Below are 11,857 nucleotides of genomic sequence, written 5' to 3'. Positions count from 1 at the left end.
TTATATAAACAAGCTGCCTGTGTAGCCATGGGGGCAGCCATTCAAGCACAGGATACACAGTAGATAAGAATTCGAATAATCCAATTGTATATTTCGAAGTATTTATCACTTTGAAATTCGACCCTTTATAAATCTGCCCCTTTATTTCAAGTTTCAAGCTTCAACTTACACTGACACAGAAGAACCTCCACTAAAATGGCAGCACTGCAACCACTGAGCAAAAAGCTGACACATTCTATTCACATTCCAATTTTTTCTAGTTGGACTTTTAAAGGGCAAAATACCAGGTTTTCAGAGAGCAAAAAAACTTGATTGTTTCGGGTAGGGTTGTCGCCTATCCGGTTTTGACCCGTACAACCCGGTAATTTGAAGGGCTGCCCGGGTCAAAACTTCCGGCCTGGTTTTCCAAATTAGGAAAACAGGGCAGGATTCCCTATGATGGACATGGCGATCAGCAAATCACTGTGTCATAGCCACGTCCCCTGACATTACGTCCCGCCCCCTCTGTATCACAGCCGCACCCCTCCACATCACAGCCCCGCCCCTTGCCCGATCTCCGCCGGCACAAAAGATGGCAACCCTAGTTTCGGGATTTAGTCCGATGGTGTTAACAGTCTGATGAAAAAAGTACTCCAGCTCAGACTTGCCAAGAACATGTAAAAGTCAATGGCAGATGTCCAGTAAACAATTAGAAGGTTTTCTGACTAGCGCTGGGTTTGCAAAAAATCCTAGGCTTTTGGGACGATTTTATAAAGAAATCGCAGCTTTTGGGCACAAACAAAAAAAAATCATACGATTCAGATCTTTTTTTCACGATTTTATCTGCAAAAGAAAAATATGTGAAAATGTATTGATAAATAAGGGGGAAAAGTCAGTGCAGAGACATTTAAAAAAATAATGAGAAGTTTTCAGATTTTGATAAATAACCCCCCCTAATGTTGATAAATAGAAGGTTAGCCTGAGTACCGTATATAAAATGTAAGCTTTCATAAGGAGATGACATGGCACATTGCAGATACATGTTTGTTAACCTCCAATTTTTTTTTTATTATTATTATATTTGCATAATGATATAATAATTCTAAGCAGCTTTCCAACGTACATTAATAAATAGAGATATAAAGATATATATAGGGGCCGATTCACTAACTTCGAGTGAAGGATTCGAAGGTAAAAAACTTTGAATTTCGAAGTTTTTTGTGGGCTACTTCGACCTTCGACTACGACTTCGAATCGAAATATTCAAAGTAAAAATTGTTCGACTATTCGACCATTCGATAGTTGAAGTACTGTCTCTTTAAAAAAAACTTCGACCCCCTAGTTCGCCATCTAAAAGCTACCGAAGTTAATGTTAGCCTATGGGGAAGGTCCCCATAGGCTTGACTAACTTTTTTTGATCGAAGGATATTCCTTCGATCGTTGGATTAAAATCCTTCGAATCGTTCGATTCGAAGGATTTTATCGTTCGGTCGAAGGAATAATCGAACTATCTGCGCTTAATCCTTCGACTTCGATATTCGAAGTCGAAGGATTTTAATTCCTAGTCGAATATCGAGGGTTAATTAACCCTCGATATTCGACCCATTGTGAATCTGCCCCATAATGTATTATAACTGCAGGAAAAGGCAGTGTTTGTTTCTGTTCTCTGGTTCTGAAAACCCAGAGGACCCCACTACCCAGCAACATGGAGGAAATTAGGACCATCCTCAACACACTGATGTGAATTGTCTTAAAGAACAATGTATACAGCAATTAAGAGAATCCAGTCTTGTAATTTAGTGCAGGGAGGGTCTATTGTTGCTTAGCAATGTGATGTCATGTTTGACCTGTAACCCTGTGTGTTTTTCTTCTTCCTCTTCCTGTGTGTGCTCTTTATGAAACTTCCTGTTGCAGACATGTTATGTTGAGTTGTATAAAGCAACCAAATTACTGTTCACACAGAAATTGGTGTGTCTGTCCTCACTTAGGGGCAAATTCACTAAGATGCGGAATTGCGTCAGGCGCAACTTCGCCGCACTTCGCCAGGCGTAGTTTCGCCAGCGCTCCGCAAATTCACTAAAATCTGAAGTTGCGCTCAGGGGCAGCGTAAGGTTGCGAAGTTGCGCTAGCGTTGATTCGATATGTAAAGCGAAGTTACGCTAGCGAAGGCTAATTTGCATTCAGCGCGAAATTCAAATTTCAATGGAGGAATACGTATCAGCACTACAAATGGCTAGAAAACCTTCAAATCAGCAAATAAAATTTTTATTTTGCCCTACACATGTGCCCACTGTCTAGGTAAGTTGCCATGAGTCAGGAAATGTAGGGGGGAGGAAGGGGAGCCCCAAAAAATTTTTCGATCTTTTTCAGCCTATCACCCATAATGTAGAAAACACGCCAGCGTTTTTTGGGACTTAGAAAAAATTTTGACTTTTTTTCAAACAATCCCTATCTACTCTATTGCGCTTCGCCAGGTCTGAGGTGGCGAAGGAAGTCTGGCGTAAAAGGTAGCGTTCAGTACACTGCGCAAGTTAGTGAATTTGCGTAGTTACATCACTAGCGAAAATTCGCCTGGCGTAAGGGTGCGAAGTAACACTAGCGAAACTACGCCAGCGTTCGTTAGTGAATTTGGGCAGTAACGAAAATGCCAAACGCTAGCGAATTAACGCTAGCGTTCGGCGCTTCGGCGCTTAGTGAATTTGCCCCTTACAGTGAAGATGCACATGCAGTTCAGATCAGCTCTCTGCTAACACATACAGGGTATACAGGTACCTAATGAATTAAATCATATTAAGTGGCTAGGACATAGGACATCCAGTGCCTGGAAGTAGCCCCAGAAAGCGAGTAGAGGTCAATGACAAGGCTATCCCTATGCAAGTACCAGAGCATAGGGATAGCATAGAATGTCAGAAGGTGCAGCTATCCTTGTCCTTGCCACCTGCCTTCCCCCACCCACCCCTCTTGGATCAAACAATACCTGCATTCAAGGGGCAGGGGACATATTTAAAGGTCATGCCGCAGGTCTAAGCGCTTCAAAAAGGAACATGGAGCAGCATAGCAGAAAAGCTGCTTTATTCAGAAAATAATTTATGATACAGATGCAGAAGGGATCTGGTGAGAGAAACACTGGGGTTGTGAGAAAACACTGGGGCTACTTCAATGTACCTAAACAGTTTTTTTTAGTGGTCTACTTGGCAAACAATCAAAACAACATCCTAGGAGCCACTATCAGACAGCCATCCACTGCCTCCAACAAACCCACATTCCAACGTATTCTATTAATGGATTTAAATGGAAAGTATCCCATAACAAAAACACACTTTCCAAGGAACACATCACAAAATTCCGCATGCAACCATTGAGCAAGTTACAGAGGTCATTCATGAACCATCTTTTTCTGACCCCAAATGCAGCAGGCCTCGTCTACAATGTCCCATGGGTCGAGTAATCATCAAGGAAACTGTTATGAGCTTCTGTGCTAGGTTTTGGGCCGAAAAAGTACCAAAAAATCTGTAATTTTCCCCAAACAACCTGTTGTAAAGAAGGAAAACATCAGCAACATAATCAAGGTCCGGGCCTAGGGCAGCAAAGATCTGGGGGCGGCACACTGCCCTCTGACTAAATCTGAACTGGCCAGGAGATTTAGAACTTTCAAAACCTCCTACCCACCCAGTCCCCGGTGCTGCCAATCAGGGGAACTGTCTGTGATGTAGGTGAAATGTGGGGCTGGGGGAGGGGATTTGCGAGCTGGTCATGGTGTGCGTGCGGGTGAAGGTTTCTCTGTGTGCTGTGGGGTGTGCCAGCGGGTTGGGGGGAAGCAGCCTAGGGGTGCACCTTTTTAAAATCTGTCCCCAAGCACAATATCATTGCTCTCAAGATACTCTCAGATTTTCATTAATTAATCTGAGGAGGCCTTGATCTTCAGCTCCTTCCATCCCACGTATTTCTGCTTAGCAGCTGTAGGTATCTTTATTCTGGATTCAAGATATTAGGATTATCTCACAATGATAGTATCATTGTCCTTTGGATATTCTCTTTGTACTTAGACTTTCAGATCTTCATTAAGTCTTATTTTGAAAGAAAGCCTAGATGATCAGCACTTTTCAACCCAAACAGCTGTAGGGCTTTTTATCCTGTATTCAAATGTTTCACTTTCATTTCTTATTCCTGGAAACAGTTTGTTTAGGAGAATCAGATTCTTCTTTTAGTTTAATTCAAACAACATGAATGGGCAGAGACAAATACCTGCCCTTCCCCCAAACTGGTCTAGAAATAACCAACTCACCATCCATTTATTTGTTGGAATCTTTTTGGCCACAGCTTTATTGCAAACCCAAAAATAATTTAACAATAGATAATACATATATCAATAACAATTTTTATTAACAACATTGTAAACAATTGTAAACATTAGTGCCTTCCAGCATTGATGGGTACGCTGGATTGCATGCTACCACCAATAACACCATAGCCTCTCAGAGACCAACGCTCTTAAAGAGGAACACCACCAAGTTCCATTAACCAACTTGGGACTTGTTCAAAACTCCAGCTTCTCAATTAACTCTCCCCATTGAAGGGACCCGCCGTCCGGCTGTGACAACAGGGTATCCCCTCTCATCACATCCCAATACTCACCATTCCACGTTAATTTAACCTGTGCCCACTTAACCCAGGCCACAATTGTGACAAATAGCACAAAGGGTTAATACAAGGGCCATTCAAGCACAGGATACACAGTAGATAACAGCTAAGTACTACTATAGTTTATATAAACAAGCTGCTGTGTAGCCATGGGGGCAGCCATTCAAGCACAGGAATACACAGTAGATAACAGATAAGTACTACTATAGTTTATATAAACAAGCTGCTGTGTAGCCATGGGGCAGCCATTCAAGCACAGGATACACATAGATAACAGATAATTTACTACTATAGTTTATTAAACAAGCTGCTGTTTAGCCATTGGGGCAGCCATTCAAGCACAGGGTACACAGTAGATAACAGATATGTTCTGAAGAATCCCATGTATACTAAAGAGCTTATCTGTTATGGCTGAATGGCTCCCCCCAAACCTAAACCTCAGGGTCTCTTCATTTAATTCCAGTCTGGATTCTGTGCTTCACTTAAATCTAATTCCTGGTTCCCTTTAATGCTTGCAGTTAGAGAATTGTTGGGATGGGGGAGACGGCTGCAGGAAAGAGACAAATAATAGATTGTTTAATGTATGAGGAACAGAATTTAGCAGACAACCACGCCATAAAGGGACAGTATATCTACTATTTTTAAAATTTTGGATGTAGGTGCGGGTGTGCAGGACTGTATGAGTACACTGGTGAAAACAAAAAATAATGAGCCACTTCCCACCATGATGTCCCTGATTCTCTATCTAATGGATAAAACTTAACTTTTATCAATGTAAAACAGGAAATACACAGTAGATACCAGAATCAAAGACCCCAAGAAACAACACTTATCTGTTATCTGCTGTGTATCCTGTACTTTTTCAGCTTTGAATGTCTTTCCCATGGCTACACAGCAGTTTGTGTATAAAACTATAGTAGTACTTATCTGTTATCTCCCTTTGTACCCTATGCTTGAATGGCTGCCCTTTGGCTACACAGCAGCTTGTTTATATAAACTATAGTAGTATTTATCTTTATCTACTGTGATTCCTGTGCGTGAATGGCTGTCCCATGGCTACACAGCAGCTTGTTTTATATAAACTATGGTAGTTAGTTATCTGTTATCTACTGTGTATCCTGTGCTTGAATGGCTGCCCCATGGCTACACAGCAGCTTGTTTTTTATAAATATAGTAGTACTTATCTGTTATCTACTGTGTATCCTGGTGCTTGGAATGCGCCCCCATGGCTACACAGCAGCTTGTTTATATAAACTATAGTAGTACTTATCTGTTATCTACTGTGTATCCTGTGTTTGAATGGCTGCCCCCATGGCTACACAGCACTTGTTTAATATAAACTATAGTAGAGTGTCTGAAGTAAACACACCAGTTACCAGTGCAACACAAAAGTACATTATATTTTCATAACTTTAAAGCACAGTCTCTTATTCAAATCAGTGTATGGTTGCTAGGATAATATGGACCCTAACGACCAGATTGCTGAAATTGCAAACTGGACAGCCGCCGAATAAAAAGCTAGATAACTCAAAAACCACAAAAAATAACAAACAAAACCAATTGCAAATTGTCTCAGAACATCAAGCTAAACCCTTTAACCCTTTAAGTGCCAGCAGAATTTCACATTTTGGTTACGGGGAAATGCCAGCCGTTTTTGAAACATTTTGTGCTCTCTCACTTTTGGGGCATTTTCTGAGGGGAAACCTATAGTTTACCTAGGAAAACTATACATTGTTTTTTTTTGGTAGAAACTGAGCTTTCTAAATCTGCCGGAGTTTCATGATTTTCCACCTGTGCAAAAAAAATTTATAGTGCTAAAACCAAAAAAAAATTGAAAATTACCATTTTTTATCGTATATCATTTATACCCAAAAAAAATATTTCATTAGGGGATTAATCCAACTGATTTGGAAAGCCTTATGTCTCTCGAACGTGCCAATTTCCAAAATATGTATAGTTTTAGGGAGATTTAGGATTTCTGTACAGCAAAAACTCCCGCAGTATATACGAATTTTGAAAGCACTAAGGCAGAAAACGGCATGCTTTAGATTCCAAGGTTCAAAAAAAACCTGAAACCGTAGGTTTACCCAGAAAACCATACATTTTTTGAAAAGTACACATCTGCCGATTACCCAAAAAGGGTAAACTATGTCTCTCTACTCCCAACTACCAAACATAAAAGCTTTTCTGAAAATAGCGGTTTTTTAAAAAAAAAATTCCAAAATTCTGAAAAATCATTTCAAAGGTTTTATTTTGCTGCTCCGCATATTCCCAAACTATATTAGTTACCCAAAAAAAAGCACCTGAAATATGATGCCCGGGGTCCACTGAACAGTTTGATACCCATTATGCATAGGTTACCAAAGTATCTGGCATTAGAGACACCAATATGAAGTTAGCACATCCAAATTGATCAGGACTTTACTTCAGCTACTGAGAAATCAACACATTTGACTGCATTTTTGTGGGGTAAAAAACACAGAAATATATGTTTACCCCCAAACCATATATTTTTGGAAAGTACACATTCTACTGAATCTAAAATGGGTACCCATGCCTTTCTGCTCCAAACTACTGAGTCGCAAGGCTTTTCCCAAAATTGTCCGGTTTTGGTGAAATATACTGAAAATTGCCTCAAACCTTTCAACTTCCAGCACCATATCGCCATGTATCATTACGTACTAAAAAACACCCTATAATATGATTGCCAGGGTTTCCTTCTGACATTTTGGGGGGTCATTGTTCATAAGTTTACCAAAGTATCTGGCATTTAGAGGCCAAAATGAAGTTAGCGCATACAAACAGTCCCGTGGTAACTTCAGCTAATGAAAGATCAACACATTGACTGCATTTTTTGTGGGGTAAAAACACAGAAATATATGTTTACCCCCAAAACCCATTATGGATTTTTTTGCGAAAGTACACAAGTGCTCTTTACCGAATCTAAAAATGGGTACCCATGCCTTTCTCCTGCTCCAAACTACTGAGTCGCAAGGCTTTCCCAAAAATTGTCGTTTGGTGAAATATTCTGAAAAATTGCCTCAAAGCTTCAACTTCCCAGCACACATATCACCCATGTATCGTTACGTCACCAAGAAAAGCACCCTAAATATGATTGCCAGGGTTCCTCCAAACAATTTGGTGGCCATGTTCATAGGCTTTTACCAAAGTATCTGGCATTTAGAGGCCTCAAAATGAAGTAGCGTATACAAAAGTCCTGGGGTAACTTCATCTAATGAAAAATCAAACACATTGACTGCATTTTTGTGGGGTAAAAAACACAGAAATATATGTTTACCCCCCAAACCCATATATTTTTGGAAAGTACACATTCTACTGAATCTAAAATGGGTACCCATGCCTTTCTGCTCCAAACTACTGAGTCGCAAGGCTTTCCCAAAATTGTCGGTTTTGGTGAAAATATCTGAAAATTTGCCTCAAAGCTTCAACTTCCCAGCACCATATCACCCATGTATCTTACGTCTACAAAGAAAAAGCACCCTAAATATGATTGCCAGGGTTCCTCTGAACATTTGGATGCCATTGTTCATAAGTTTACCAAAGTATCTGGCATTTAGAGGCCCCAAAATGAAGTTAGCGCATAAACAGTCCTGGGTAACTTCAGCTAATGAAAGATCAACACATTGACTGCATTTTTGTGGGGTAAAACACAGAAATATATGTTTACCCCCAAAACCCATATATTTTTGAAAGTACACATTCTACAATCTAAAATGTCCGGAAACTACTGAGTCGCAAGGTTCCCAAAGTTGTCGGTTTTGGTGAAATATCTGAAAATCCAAGGGAAAAAAGAGGAAATCAAATAGGGGGAAAGACAAAGAAAAGATAAGACATCCCGAATAATCCTTTCTCTCCAAATTTCCCCAAGGCTTTTCCAAAATTTCGTTTTTGGTGGAAATATCTGAAAATTGCCTCAAAGCTTCAACTTCCCAGCACCAAAATCACCCCATTTTGTCATTACGTACTAAGAAAAAGCACCCTAATATGATTGCCAGGGTTCCTCCCGAACATTTTGGTGGCCATTGTTTCATAAGTTTTACCAAAGTATCTGGCATTTAGAGGCCCCAAAATGAAGTTAGCGCATTACAAACAGTCCGTGGGTAACTTCAGCTAATGAAAAATCAACACATTGACTGCCCTTTTTGTGGGGGAAAAAACACAGAAATATATGTTTACCCCCCAAACCCATACATTTTTGGAAAGTACACATTCTACAGAAATCTAAAATGGGTACCATGCCTTTTCTGCTCCAAACTACTGAGTCGCAAGAGCTTTCCCACATTGTGTCGGTTTGGTGAAATATATGAAAATTGGGCCTCAAAGCTTCAACTTCCCAGCACCATATCACCATGTATCGTTATGCACCAAGAAAAAGCACCCTAATATGATTGCCAGGGTTCTCCGAACAGTTTGGTGGCCATTTTCATAGGTTTACCAAAGTATCTGGCATTTAGAGGCCCCAAAATGAAGTTAGCGCATACAAATAGTCCTGTGGGGTAAATTCAGCTAATGAAAGATCAACACATTGACTGCATTTTTGTGGGGTAAAAACACAGAAATATATGTTTACCCCCCAAACCCATACATTTTGGAAAGTACACATTCTACAGAATCTAAAAATGGGTACCCATGCCTTATTGCTCCAAACTACCGAGTCGCAAGGCTTTCCCAAAGTTGCCGGTTTTTGGTGAAATATCTGAAAATTGCCTCAAAGCTTCAACTTCCCAGCACCATATCACCCATGTGTCATTACGTACTAAGAAAAAGCACCCTAAATATGATTGCCAGGGTTCCTCTGAACATTTTGGTGGCCATTGTTCATAAGTTTACCAAAGTATCTGGCATTTAGAGGCCCCAAAATGAAGTTAGCGCATACAAACAGATCCGTGGGTAACTTCACTAATGAAAAATCAACACATTGACTGCATTTTTGCCGGGGTAAAAACACAGAAATATATGTTTACCCCCAAACCCATATATTTTTGGAAAGTTACACATTCTACGGAATCTTAAAATGGGTACCCATGCCTTTCTGCTCCAAACTACTGAGTCGCAAGGCTTGCCAAATTTGGCGGGTTTTTGGTGAAAATATCTGGAAATTGCCTCAAAGCTTCAACTTTCCAGCATCGTATTGTCCATGTATCATTACCAGCATAAAGCATCCTAAATATAAACATAGGGGGTCTACTAAACAGTTTGATTCCCAATATGCATAAGATATACCAAACTATGTGGCGCACAGAGACCCCCAAATGAAAAAAGTATAGACATTTTCTCACGGCTGACGCGCTGCTGCTGCAATATAACCACTCGGTTGTGTATTTATGCGACATTAGACCACCTAACAGTACAAAGACCCAGAAAACCATAATTTTCAGAAAGTACACATTCTGACGAATCCAATATGGGTAAATAAGTGTTTCTACTGCAAACTGCCAAACTGCAAAGCAATGCTGAACATAACGGTTTTTTATCAAAATTTCTGAAAATGTCAGAAAGTTTTGAATTTTACCCCATTATATGCCCACATTTCGTAACGTATCAGCATAAAAACATTCCTAAATATGAACGCCAGGGGTCTACTGAAAAACTTTGATGCCCAATTTGCATAGATATACTAAACTATGTGGCGCAACAGAGACCCCCAAATGACAATAGTGTATATACATTTTCACGGCTGACGCGCTGGCTGCTGCAATATGAGCACCTGGTGTGTGTTTATGCGAATTAGACCCCCTCCCCCCCCCCCTAAAAGTATCAGAGACCCCAGAAAACCATATATTTTCAGAAAGTACACATTCTGACGAATCCAATATGGGTGAAACTAAGTGTTTCTACTGCAACTTGCCAGACTGCAAATCAATGCTGAACGTAACGTTTTTATCAAATTTCTGAAAATCGTCACAAAGCTTTGAAATTTACCCCATTATTATGCCCCACATTTCGTTAACTTATCAGCATAAAACATCCTAAAATATGAACGCCAGGGGTCTACTGAAACACTTTGATGCCCAATATGCATAGATATACCAAACTATGTGGCGCACAGAGACCCCCAAATGACAATAGTGTATATACATTTTCACAGCTTGACGCCGCTGGCTGCTGCAATTATAAGCACCTGGTGTGTGTATTATGCGAAAATTTAGACCCCCCCCTAACAGTAAAAAAGACCCCAGAAAACCATATATTTTCAGAAAGTACACATTCTGACGAATCCAATATGGGTAAATAAGTGTTTCTACTGCAAAATGCCAAACTGCAAACAATGCTGAACTAACCGGGTTTTTATCAAATTTCTGAAAATTGTCAGAAAGCTTGAAATTTTACCCCATTATATGCCCCACATTTCGTAACGTATCCCGCATTTAAAAACATCCTAAATATGAACGCCAGGGGTCTACTGAACACTTTGATGGGCCAATTTGCATAGATATTAAACTATGTGGCGCACAGGGGCCCCCCAAATGACAATAGTGTATATACTTTAACGGGCTGACGGCTGGTGGCTGCAATATGAGCACCTTGTGTGTTTATGCGAATTGACCCCCCTAAAAGTAAACCCCAGAAAACCATATTTTTCAAAAAAGTACACATTCTGACGAATCCAATTGGGTAAAAGTGTTTCTACTGAAAAAATCCAGACTGCAAATAATTCTGAACGAACCGTTTTATCAAATTTCTGAAAATGTCACAAACTTAATTTTACCCCTTATATCCCCACATTCGTAATTATCAGCATAAAAACCTAAATAGAACGCCGGGGTCTACGAACACTTTGATGCCCAATAGCATAGATTATACCAAACTATGTGGCGCACAGAGCCCCCAAAGCAATAGTGTATACATTTCACAGTGACGCGCTGGCGCTGCAAATAAGCACCTGGTGTGTGTATTATGCGACATTCCCCCTAACAGTACAAAGACCCCAGAAAACCATATATTTTCAGAAAGTACACATTCTGACGAATCCAATATGGGTAAATAAGTGTTTCTACTGCAAACTGCCAAACTGCAAAGCAATGCTGAACATAACGGTTTTTATCAAATTTCTGAAAATTGTCAGAAAGCTTGAATTTTACCCCATTATATGCCCCACATTTTGTAACGTATCAGCATAAAACATCCTAAATATGAACGCCAGAGGTCTACTGACACTTTGATGCCCAAAATGCATAGATATACCAAACTATGTGGCGCACAGAGACCCCAAATG

Source organism: Xenopus laevis, chromosome 7S (genome assembly GCF_017654675.1).
Source record: "Xenopus laevis strain J_2021 chromosome 7S, Xenopus_laevis_v10.1, whole genome shotgun sequence".
Classification (NCBI taxonomy): domain Eukaryota; kingdom Metazoa; phylum Chordata; class Amphibia; order Anura; family Pipidae; genus Xenopus; species Xenopus laevis.
Note: the sequence above shows the minus strand (reverse complement) of the source record.